The following is an 8,733-nucleotide window of genomic DNA, read 5'->3' as shown; positions in this document are numbered from 1 at the left end:
AGTGGAAGGCCAGCACTTATAATTGGCAATCTTTTCCTGTTGGTTGACAGTACAGAAGAGTCATTTCCTTGCATTCAAATCTGCGAGTCGCACAAAGCCGGCTTGTCAACTTTCCACTTCATTACAGGTCAAGCAATAGACTCATTTCTCTCAGGCGCGTCGCTCCCATAATTGTTTTCTACCTCTCCTTTCGTAGCCAATTTACATGTGCTTCCTTGCTGGGTGTAAAAGAGACAGAGAAAGGAAAGATGAAAATGCTCCTGCTTTTCACTTCCACTCACCGTCCATTAACGACTTGACACATGGAACGCAAAAAAGTAATATGAATTTTGTTCGCCTTTCTGTAGCGTTTGCTTTGAGGCATATGATACAGTATGTTGAGCTGAGCTGGGAATTTGATGGGAAATTATAGTGTAGAACAGAGAAGACGGGGATGAAAGCAGGTTGAAGGAAAACGGTATGGACTGCATGCAGCAATATGTTGCGATGAAGGAGGCTGTCTGCTGGGGTATATATACGTGTTCCCATATAAAACTGACTACATACTGCTTTATAGTGAAATGTTACAATGAACTGTGATTTGATGGTCATGGTGAAATGGAGGCAACCACTAAATAGAACAGGAGATGAACAGTTAGCTTATGAGAATAAACTAACATGCAAAGCTTATTAGAAACAAAAATAAACAGCTAATTGTCTGTGTTGTCCTTTAGGGTTTGTTTATTCAGTCATGAAAACAAAGAGTTTGTTTATTTAGTTTGTTTTGGCATAAACAAATCAGTCAATGAAGATCCTTCTCTTCTGATTAAAAAACACAAAATATTTAAGCCTCTCTACATGTAATACAGCTAATTGCACGTATTATCTCTCCTGCTACAGCTCTGTAGTCTTGGCCTCGGCCTCACACCTCCATGTCTGTCAACAGAGAGCTGCTGCTGCATTCGCCTTTAAATGAAAACAGCAGTCAAATGATCAGCTGAAGAGCTGATAGTGCACATGCAGTGATATTGATCAAAAAAGGATAATTTCACCGCTGGTCCTGCTTAAAAATGGACTGTAAGAGGGGATAGTGAGGCAACATGGAGTGGTTGGTAAAGCAGGTAAAATCTGATATATTACAACTACAAACCAAAACACACCACTCACCTGCAGGATGGAGACAGCCTCCGGTGCACCCGCAGGCTGCTACCAGGAAACTCTCCACAGAGACCGAGGAGCCGGCGTCATTGAAACATCCTTAAAATATTAAAAACCTGCAATGGTAATAAACACTAATAAAATCATTTGGCAAGGGACTGGAAATAAGACAAATAGTGGCAGCAAAATTAGCCCGACATAAAAGAAAAAGAATCACAGTTGCATGTACCCTCTTGCTTTGGGATGTATTTCAAAATAAAAAGCAGATATTTAGGTTGACACAGCCACAGCAGCCACAGGTCTGTGTGTCCTCGAGCAACAATTCCAGTTTTAAAATAGCTGTGGAAAGAAAAACAACTATTAGCCAACTGATGCTCAGTGTTTACCAAAAAATTTATGACATGTTTTCACAGAATGCCCCTCCAACCACAGAAACTCTGTTTGGTTGTTTTTTTCTATTTCAGTTTCACTAATCTGGGCTTGCTGATATCTGCCTTGTGGCTTCCTTACTAATACTTATTATCAGTTTTACATTCCTAAAATAAATCACAAAGAATTCAGCTGCCAAAACTATGTACTGGGAAGGCACATAGTGACTCTGGCAGATACGGAGGTCTGCTTTCAGTGCTCAAGTTTCTGGCTTTATGCAATTCTGACATTACGCTGAAAGGTTTCCTGAATTATTTCTTGACGGCAAAATATTTACTGAGTAAAGATTTACAATGACTGCGTGTGCAGTCACTGTGTTTCTACTCAAATGTCTTTCAGACCTTGATTCGATGTTTCCAAAGTGTCAGAGGACGTTCGAAACACTCGCATCGTTTAATGTAAGCGTATTTATGTGAGCAGAATGACTTCGTAAGTCGTTGTGAGATCAAATCCACAAAGCTTCTTCACCTACTGATCGCTCATAATGAATACACACTCTTACTTGGGAGGACATCACATTGACTTTCATGTTTTCACTATAGAGATTTACCCTAAAGCTGGATTTAAAGCAGATGAAGGAGATTTACCAGAGTCCCACCACAGATACCTGCTGTATAAGTCTTGATTTATAGTTGAGCATCAGATTCCAGCCCATTGTGATGCTAGACACATGTACTGTATTCATATTCCCCACAGTGACTCTGTTTACATTCTTTAATTTACTGTGTGATACAGGCCGAGGCTGGGTGTTTAAATTCAGTGTGAGCAGAAGGTCTGCAATATGGCTTTGTTAGATGTGTTTTTCCTAAAGGGACACATCTTTCTTCAACTTCCTTCATGTTGTCTCCCAATGTTCTCCACCGAGATTAAAAACTTATGAAGCAGTTGATTCAGTCTCCATTTCAGTCAACCAACTATATTATCTGTATCCGTAATGGGGGAGAGTTAACACGGAAGTGTGTTTTGCTGAAACAAGATTTGGGCAGGACTAATGAGAAGTTGTTAATTTAAGCCTGACATTGATACGGGATGATCAGAAGTAGCCGCATAGTCACGGATGCGCCCGGATGTGCCATTTAAATCCAAAGCTGGCTCTCCCAACAAAATCATAAGAAATTTAAAAAATATCTGGAAAAATAGATTCATAGGGAGACTTCAAGTGACATCAAATGAAGGATCAAAGTTCAAATGAGTGCAAAGATGTCAAAACAAGCTCTCTGGGGGCGTCCCAGTTGGTGTCCTTGCCGCAGTTGCCCATGGTTCGATATCCGATCTTCGGCCCTGCACATCATCCCCCCTCTCTCATCCCATTTCCTTTCAGTCAGAAAAGAGCCGTCTACAGAAAAATCAGACGCTGACAAAAACTGACCGCCACAATGCCGCTGTAACCGTGACTGTGGCCGTAACCGTGCATGCAAACATGCAAACATGCAAACGTTAAGTGAGTAGACCATCGCAGTCGCCACGATTCAGTGTTTGACATGGCTGCAATAGTTGTGCAATAATGTTTTGGGGGAATTTACTGCAGCACTGAACGAAGTATAAAAAAAGAATATTCAGCAACGATGCAATATATATAATTGACAGTAGGCAAATACACGATATTTGAATGAGATCTTAAAATAAAGAGTGCGTGAGCTGTTCGGGTTGATCTACATCCACACACCTCATATCCCAAAGGCTACAATACTTATGAAAAGTCGCTATATTTATTAATTAATAAAAAATTATTAGTAGAAGAAGTTCTTTTTCCTTCATCATGAGTTTTGATATTGTCCCATTTTACTTGAATCTTGTACAAAAGATACTTAAAGAAAGATATTAAGTATAAATCCAGCCGAACCCTAACCGGTCCATCTCTAACCACAACCCTGACGAGACTTAACACTGCAAAGTCATGACTCACCTTGTCTGCTTTTTGTCTCTGAATGGGATGCATGTGATCAATACAAATACACACTGGCAATTTCATCAATGTATACGTTGATTCATATCAGTGATGTATCAAATCCAAGAGCTTTTGTCGCTCAGAATTTCATCTGGACATTTTTAAACCATGTTCACACAGTAATGCTTATACAGCGGCTTCGTGTCGTCTCGTCCTCCCTCCGTCTCGCTCCTGTGTCAGCCTTTATGAATCCTCCTCCATCTGAAGTCATAGCGCTGCGATAATCGTGCCCCCTCTCCTCTGAATATCTCTCTCATCCTCTTTCCATCCCACACTCCTCCTCAGTGTCTCAGAACCCCATTTCTTGATGCCAACTGGCAGCGGCAAGCGAAGACAAGTTTCTCTTATGTCACCCTACGCACCGACTGCACGATAATGCTAATTCACCACGACAACAATTTAGCGTCGTTACCATAAATGCTCGACATGTTCCCAAACAGTCCCCATCGTGATTGGCACCACAATTACACAAAGAAAGGGACTGACAAGCTGAAATGTAATGCGAGCAAACCTTGCCCTGGATTGCATCAGTGGCACAGAATCAACTGCAACAGGCCTCTTAAAACGCATTTGGCAAAGCAGAATCAACATTCGGTGTAGTAGCACACATGTGCATTTAAAGGCTCCTTGCCCGAAATGATTGCTCCGAGGTGTAAAGGGATTTAAAACCTTGGTTGCTTGTCATGGCTGTCTTATTCTTCCTGTTCCCAAAAAGCAGTCTGACACTTTCTTACAGTATCAAAGCTCTGTTTTTTCTTCCTTTTCAAGTCTGATGTGTGCATGTTTCATCAGTGAGGAATGAATTTCAACTCGCTCTTGTGCATTTTATCATTGACAAGCATGTGTGAGTCTCCTTTATGGCACACGCCTGCTGTTTTTGGAAAACTCGCAACAAACTACTATTATCAAACAACCGACGGAAGCTTTTCATTTCCCATTTTTGCCCCGACCACGAGGCTGTTTTTCTGGGCTGTACCGCGGCGAGACCTTCACAAGGCCGAGCTTTTAATTGCTTCCTTGCAGGGGGTTCATCTTGACAGTGCCTCACATCCTTTCTTCCGTGGATAAAAAAAAAAAAGAGAGAGAAATCTTAGAAACAGCGGCAAAAAGGATTTCTGCCTACGCTTGATCTCCCCTGTGGAGTTTGTCAAACAAAAGAAGATCCTTTAATTTGGTCACAACAGGGGCCTTCCACTGTACTCCGCGCGCGGAAATTCTGCCAAGAAAAGTCAGTGCTCCCCCTAATGTCCCAGATGAGTTGTCTGACCTCGCAAAGTTCATGAACATGACTATGAATATCTTGTAGTCAACACGTCTTTTATAACAATGTCACCTCTTCTTTTTTATTTCAATGATCTGACACGAGACAGGGAAACACGATGTATTTCTTCCATGTTTTATGATGAGCTCAGGCTTATCAAACCATCCGAGTATTGCTGCATTTAACTTTTTCTCCTTTCTCCTCGCTGCCAGACTTCCACCTGCACTATGGTCTTCAGCAAGTCTCCATGGGAACTGGCACACAGGAAATTGTTTCTCATAACCAGAGCACCTAAGGTGAGAGGGGCTTAAGATCTCCGTGAAAAAGCTCAAAATAGTGCTGGCTGGTACAGGAGGTACCGACAATCTGTGTGGTCTCAGTGATGCAATAATAAAACATAGGCAGTGCCAGTTTTACTCCGAAAGGGATGAGTTGTAAATCTATCCATGTTCCTCACATGTGGCTCTGCTCCATCTGCTGCCGCCGTATATCCTCACTGAGTGAAATGGAAAAAGTCTTAATACTTTTAGGAAAATTGCTTTTTAAGAGAGCTCGAGTTTAACAACAACCTGACAGGTAATTTAATAGATATATGCTGCAACACAATGAATTGTGTTTGAGGACTTAAGGACTGAATATGTGCCGTATACGGTACACATATGAATTCATGACACGGAGGCGAGTTCAGCCGACACCGCACGCCGCCTGTTCACTGACCATGGACTTTGTTTTTATAACTAAATTTTTATTTTAATTCACATTATTCTGACATTCATTTTATCTTGCAGGCTCATGGGACTTAAATGTTATGCAAATGCATGCATATACTGCGCATTTGAATATGCTGTTGCATATGTGTGAGTTGTCTAATATGCCTGACATAGTGTGGGAGTATGCATGAGCATTTTCTTTGCATTCCTTATTCAAGAGAAAACCTTCACACTCTGTCTCCGTGCAAATGTAAATCTCCCCTAAAGCAGATTTATTGTGCTGGCAGGTGCCCTTTTTTCTTTTAAAGTGGTCTGAGGTGTTTTGAGAGAAGCAGAGGCTGAGTGATCCATTTGCCCAGCAGGGGCTGCTGCTCTGTGGGGAGTTGGAGGTCTCTGTGTCCCTGGAGGATCTTGATCCCCCTCTCATCCATCTCCAGGTGCACCTGTGTGCTCTCTCTCGTTTAAAGCCCCTCTCTGGCTGTGCTGAAAGCCAAGTGGATCCTGGTTAGTCCAACTCTGGGGCACGCCTTTGCCATGTGAAGCTTAAAGGTTTAATATAGTGTTGAAAGAAGGTAATTCAAGGGGTTACCTAACTGAAATAAGTGCTAACAACCCTGGTAAGTTGGCTTTAAAAGCACCATGTGATGAGTAACTCAACTTTCTAGTCCAACCAACCTGAACTTAAATATCATTCAAACTAAGTATTGCAGTTTCACTGCAGTCATAATGTTGTGCAGCGGTTGCCAGTCGTTTTCTGTTGATGAACTCTGTATGTTCCAAATAAGATCGTTTGAAAGGATTTTATACCAGGGGTTTGGGGACTTTGGTAGATTGAAACTTTATTAATAAATTGTGATGCTGAACAAGAGCAGTGTGCAGGTTCTCCTTTTCTCAAGACTGGAGTGATACTTTCTAACACACCTGCATTTGAATTAGCTGGATGTGCAAGTATCTCAACACATCCTCATACCTAAACAACTGAATAGGTCGAGCATAACAGCAACACACGTACCAGACCTTCATCATATGGTTGCAATTTGGTAAGGTGTAGGCACTACAACTACTTGGTTAGGTTTACAAAAACATTGTGGTTTGGGTTAAAATCAATATGTTTGTGTACGTGACATAAGGTAAGTTGGTGAATTAAAACTACTCACCTTTGACTTCTGGTTTCACACTGGACACGAACAGCCTGAAAATCCTGTGCTTGTTTAACCCGACTGTCCATTTTCAGCTTTTAAACTTCACTACAGCTGCTAGACATCCCCGTCTAACACCAAACATAAATATGGGTCGTAACTGTCACGACTCAAAATGGTGAGGACCCAAATGCAAACACACAGAGGCAGGCAAGTTTAAAACAAGAAGCAAGCCTTAATGAGCTGATGCCTGAAATCCAAAGAAGAAAGACAGGCAAAGGAAAATCCAAGGAAAAAAACAAAAGAGAAATACAAAACTGAGGGCAAGAACACCACGAGGAACAAATGAGGAACACATGAGGAACGAGGAACAGGCACAAGAACACAGGGTAAGCGCAGGACTGGACGAGAACAGACGAACCAACAAAGAGCGAGGGAACAACACAGGCTTAAATACAAACTGAACTAACAAGGGGAGGAAGTGCAGGTGGAGAGACACTGGAAACAGAGCAGTGCTAACGAGGCTGATGTGAGACAGGTGTAGGGGGAATCATGCCGGGGAGGAGCACAGGAACACAGGAGGGAGGCAGAACACGGGGAACACAGGTGAGCAGGAAGTAGACAGCGACCACAAGACACAAGAGGATACAACTACAAAATAAAATAGGAAATCAACAAACTGATCAACTTATCTGCAAGCTTGCTAACTTGTTTTCATGCTCTCTCAATCGAAACCCATTGTGTTTAATGTTAAAACCAACTTGCAGGCTCGTGGGAGGTATGTGTATGTATAGCCTATTGTAACTGGTAGCTTATGTAAATATACATGAGATCAGCATTACGCCAACTTTTGCTATAATCCGATTAGTATGTTTGTTTGCTCCTCAATCTTTCCAGGGACCTCCTGGCAACTAAAAGTACTCTATACCATTACCCATGGATGGAAGTCACTGGTGTGTATTCATGTCATGCACGTTGCACAGTACGTGTATGTGTGCATACTGTATTTTGTATTGGTGAAGACAATAAATGCTGGCAGTAAAGCCATGAGAGCAGCATTAATGATAAAAGAAAAAGTGAATGCTGGCTCTGTATCAGTCTGCATAAGACATTTCAGCTAATAGGCATTTGAGAAGCTAATCTACAACAACAGTCTTAGCTGGCTGTTGGTATCTTTCAGAAACAGCTGGAGGGATTTAGATCTTTATGACAATGAAAATGTATGAGCATAGGAGGTGCAATATAAATTCCGGTATGATGCGTGCTGCAGTTGATGGACAATTTGTGTTCCTTCGGAGACAAACGGAGACAAATGACGGTTGCCTGTTGATTTTTGTAGGCTGGACTGCCGGGGGAATCTGCCCGAGCACTGCTCATTCTGTCATCTCCGGCAATGAGAATGAATGTCAGACATTATGCTTGATCAGCTATGACCACTATATTTGCCCTCAGGAAACGTTGACGAATACTTAAATCACGCGCTTTGACTGAGTCTGCAGCTCTGCGCTCGGGCTCCCCAAAATCTCTCTTTTCTCCTCATCCCCGTCGCTCTCGCTTCTCATTTCTCCCTTTCCCCCCACTCTTTTCTCTCTCTCTCTGCTTTCTGTCTCTTCATCTGAGAATATGATTTGTCATGGTGACTGAGAGAGGAGATAGAAAAAAATGTTTACTTCAGGAAAAAAAAAAATGTCTCTAACGTGTCTTAATGTATTCTTTTAAAAGAATTGACGCAGTGGCACGGAAAAAGATTAATTTATCACGCCATCAAGCACAGGAACAGCTGCAGAGAAGGATGGGTGTAAATTGCGAGTCGCTGACAATGCCTGCGTTACAGATGGATTTCTCTGTCTGCGTTTCATATTGAGATGCGGGGTGGATGAGAGGAGGGGAGAGGGAGGGATGGGAGAGAAAAGGGGTGAGCGAAAAAAAGCAATTTTGTCAGCTCTCGTCCAAACTTTGTGACGGGGGTAATTTTGATCCATTAGCTCTCAGCTGCTCGCCTTGGCCAATTTTCCATCGTTCTCACTTTCACAAGATCTGCCCCAGGGAGAAATACCTTTGGCCCTAATGGAATCTGTTTTCAATGCAAAATGTGCATGGATACATATC

At 42.1% G+C, this 8,733-nt stretch overlaps 1 long non-coding RNA gene across 1 annotated transcript; it reads right to left on the bottom strand.

Moving 5' to 3' along the window:
* Positions 1-724: 724 nt before the first annotated feature.
* LOC311255044 lies at positions 725-7,023 on the bottom strand. The gene is made up of 4 exons (XR_014622312.1): positions 6,643-7,023; positions 1,367-1,476; positions 1,147-1,253; positions 725-945 (listed from the first exon to the last, which is right to left on the bottom strand). It is a non-coding gene; the product is annotated as an uncharacterized lncRNA (long non-coding RNA).
* Between the last annotated feature and the right edge of the window lie 1,710 nt (positions 7,024-8,733).

This window comes from Pagrus pagrus, assembly GCF_965226575.1.
Source record: "Pagrus pagrus genome assembly, chromosome: 3".
Taxonomy (NCBI): domain Eukaryota; kingdom Metazoa; phylum Chordata; class Actinopteri; order Spariformes; family Sparidae; genus Pagrus; species Pagrus pagrus.
The sequence above is the reverse complement of the archived record's forward strand: the minus strand, read 5'-3'. Positions and strand labels throughout refer to the sequence as shown.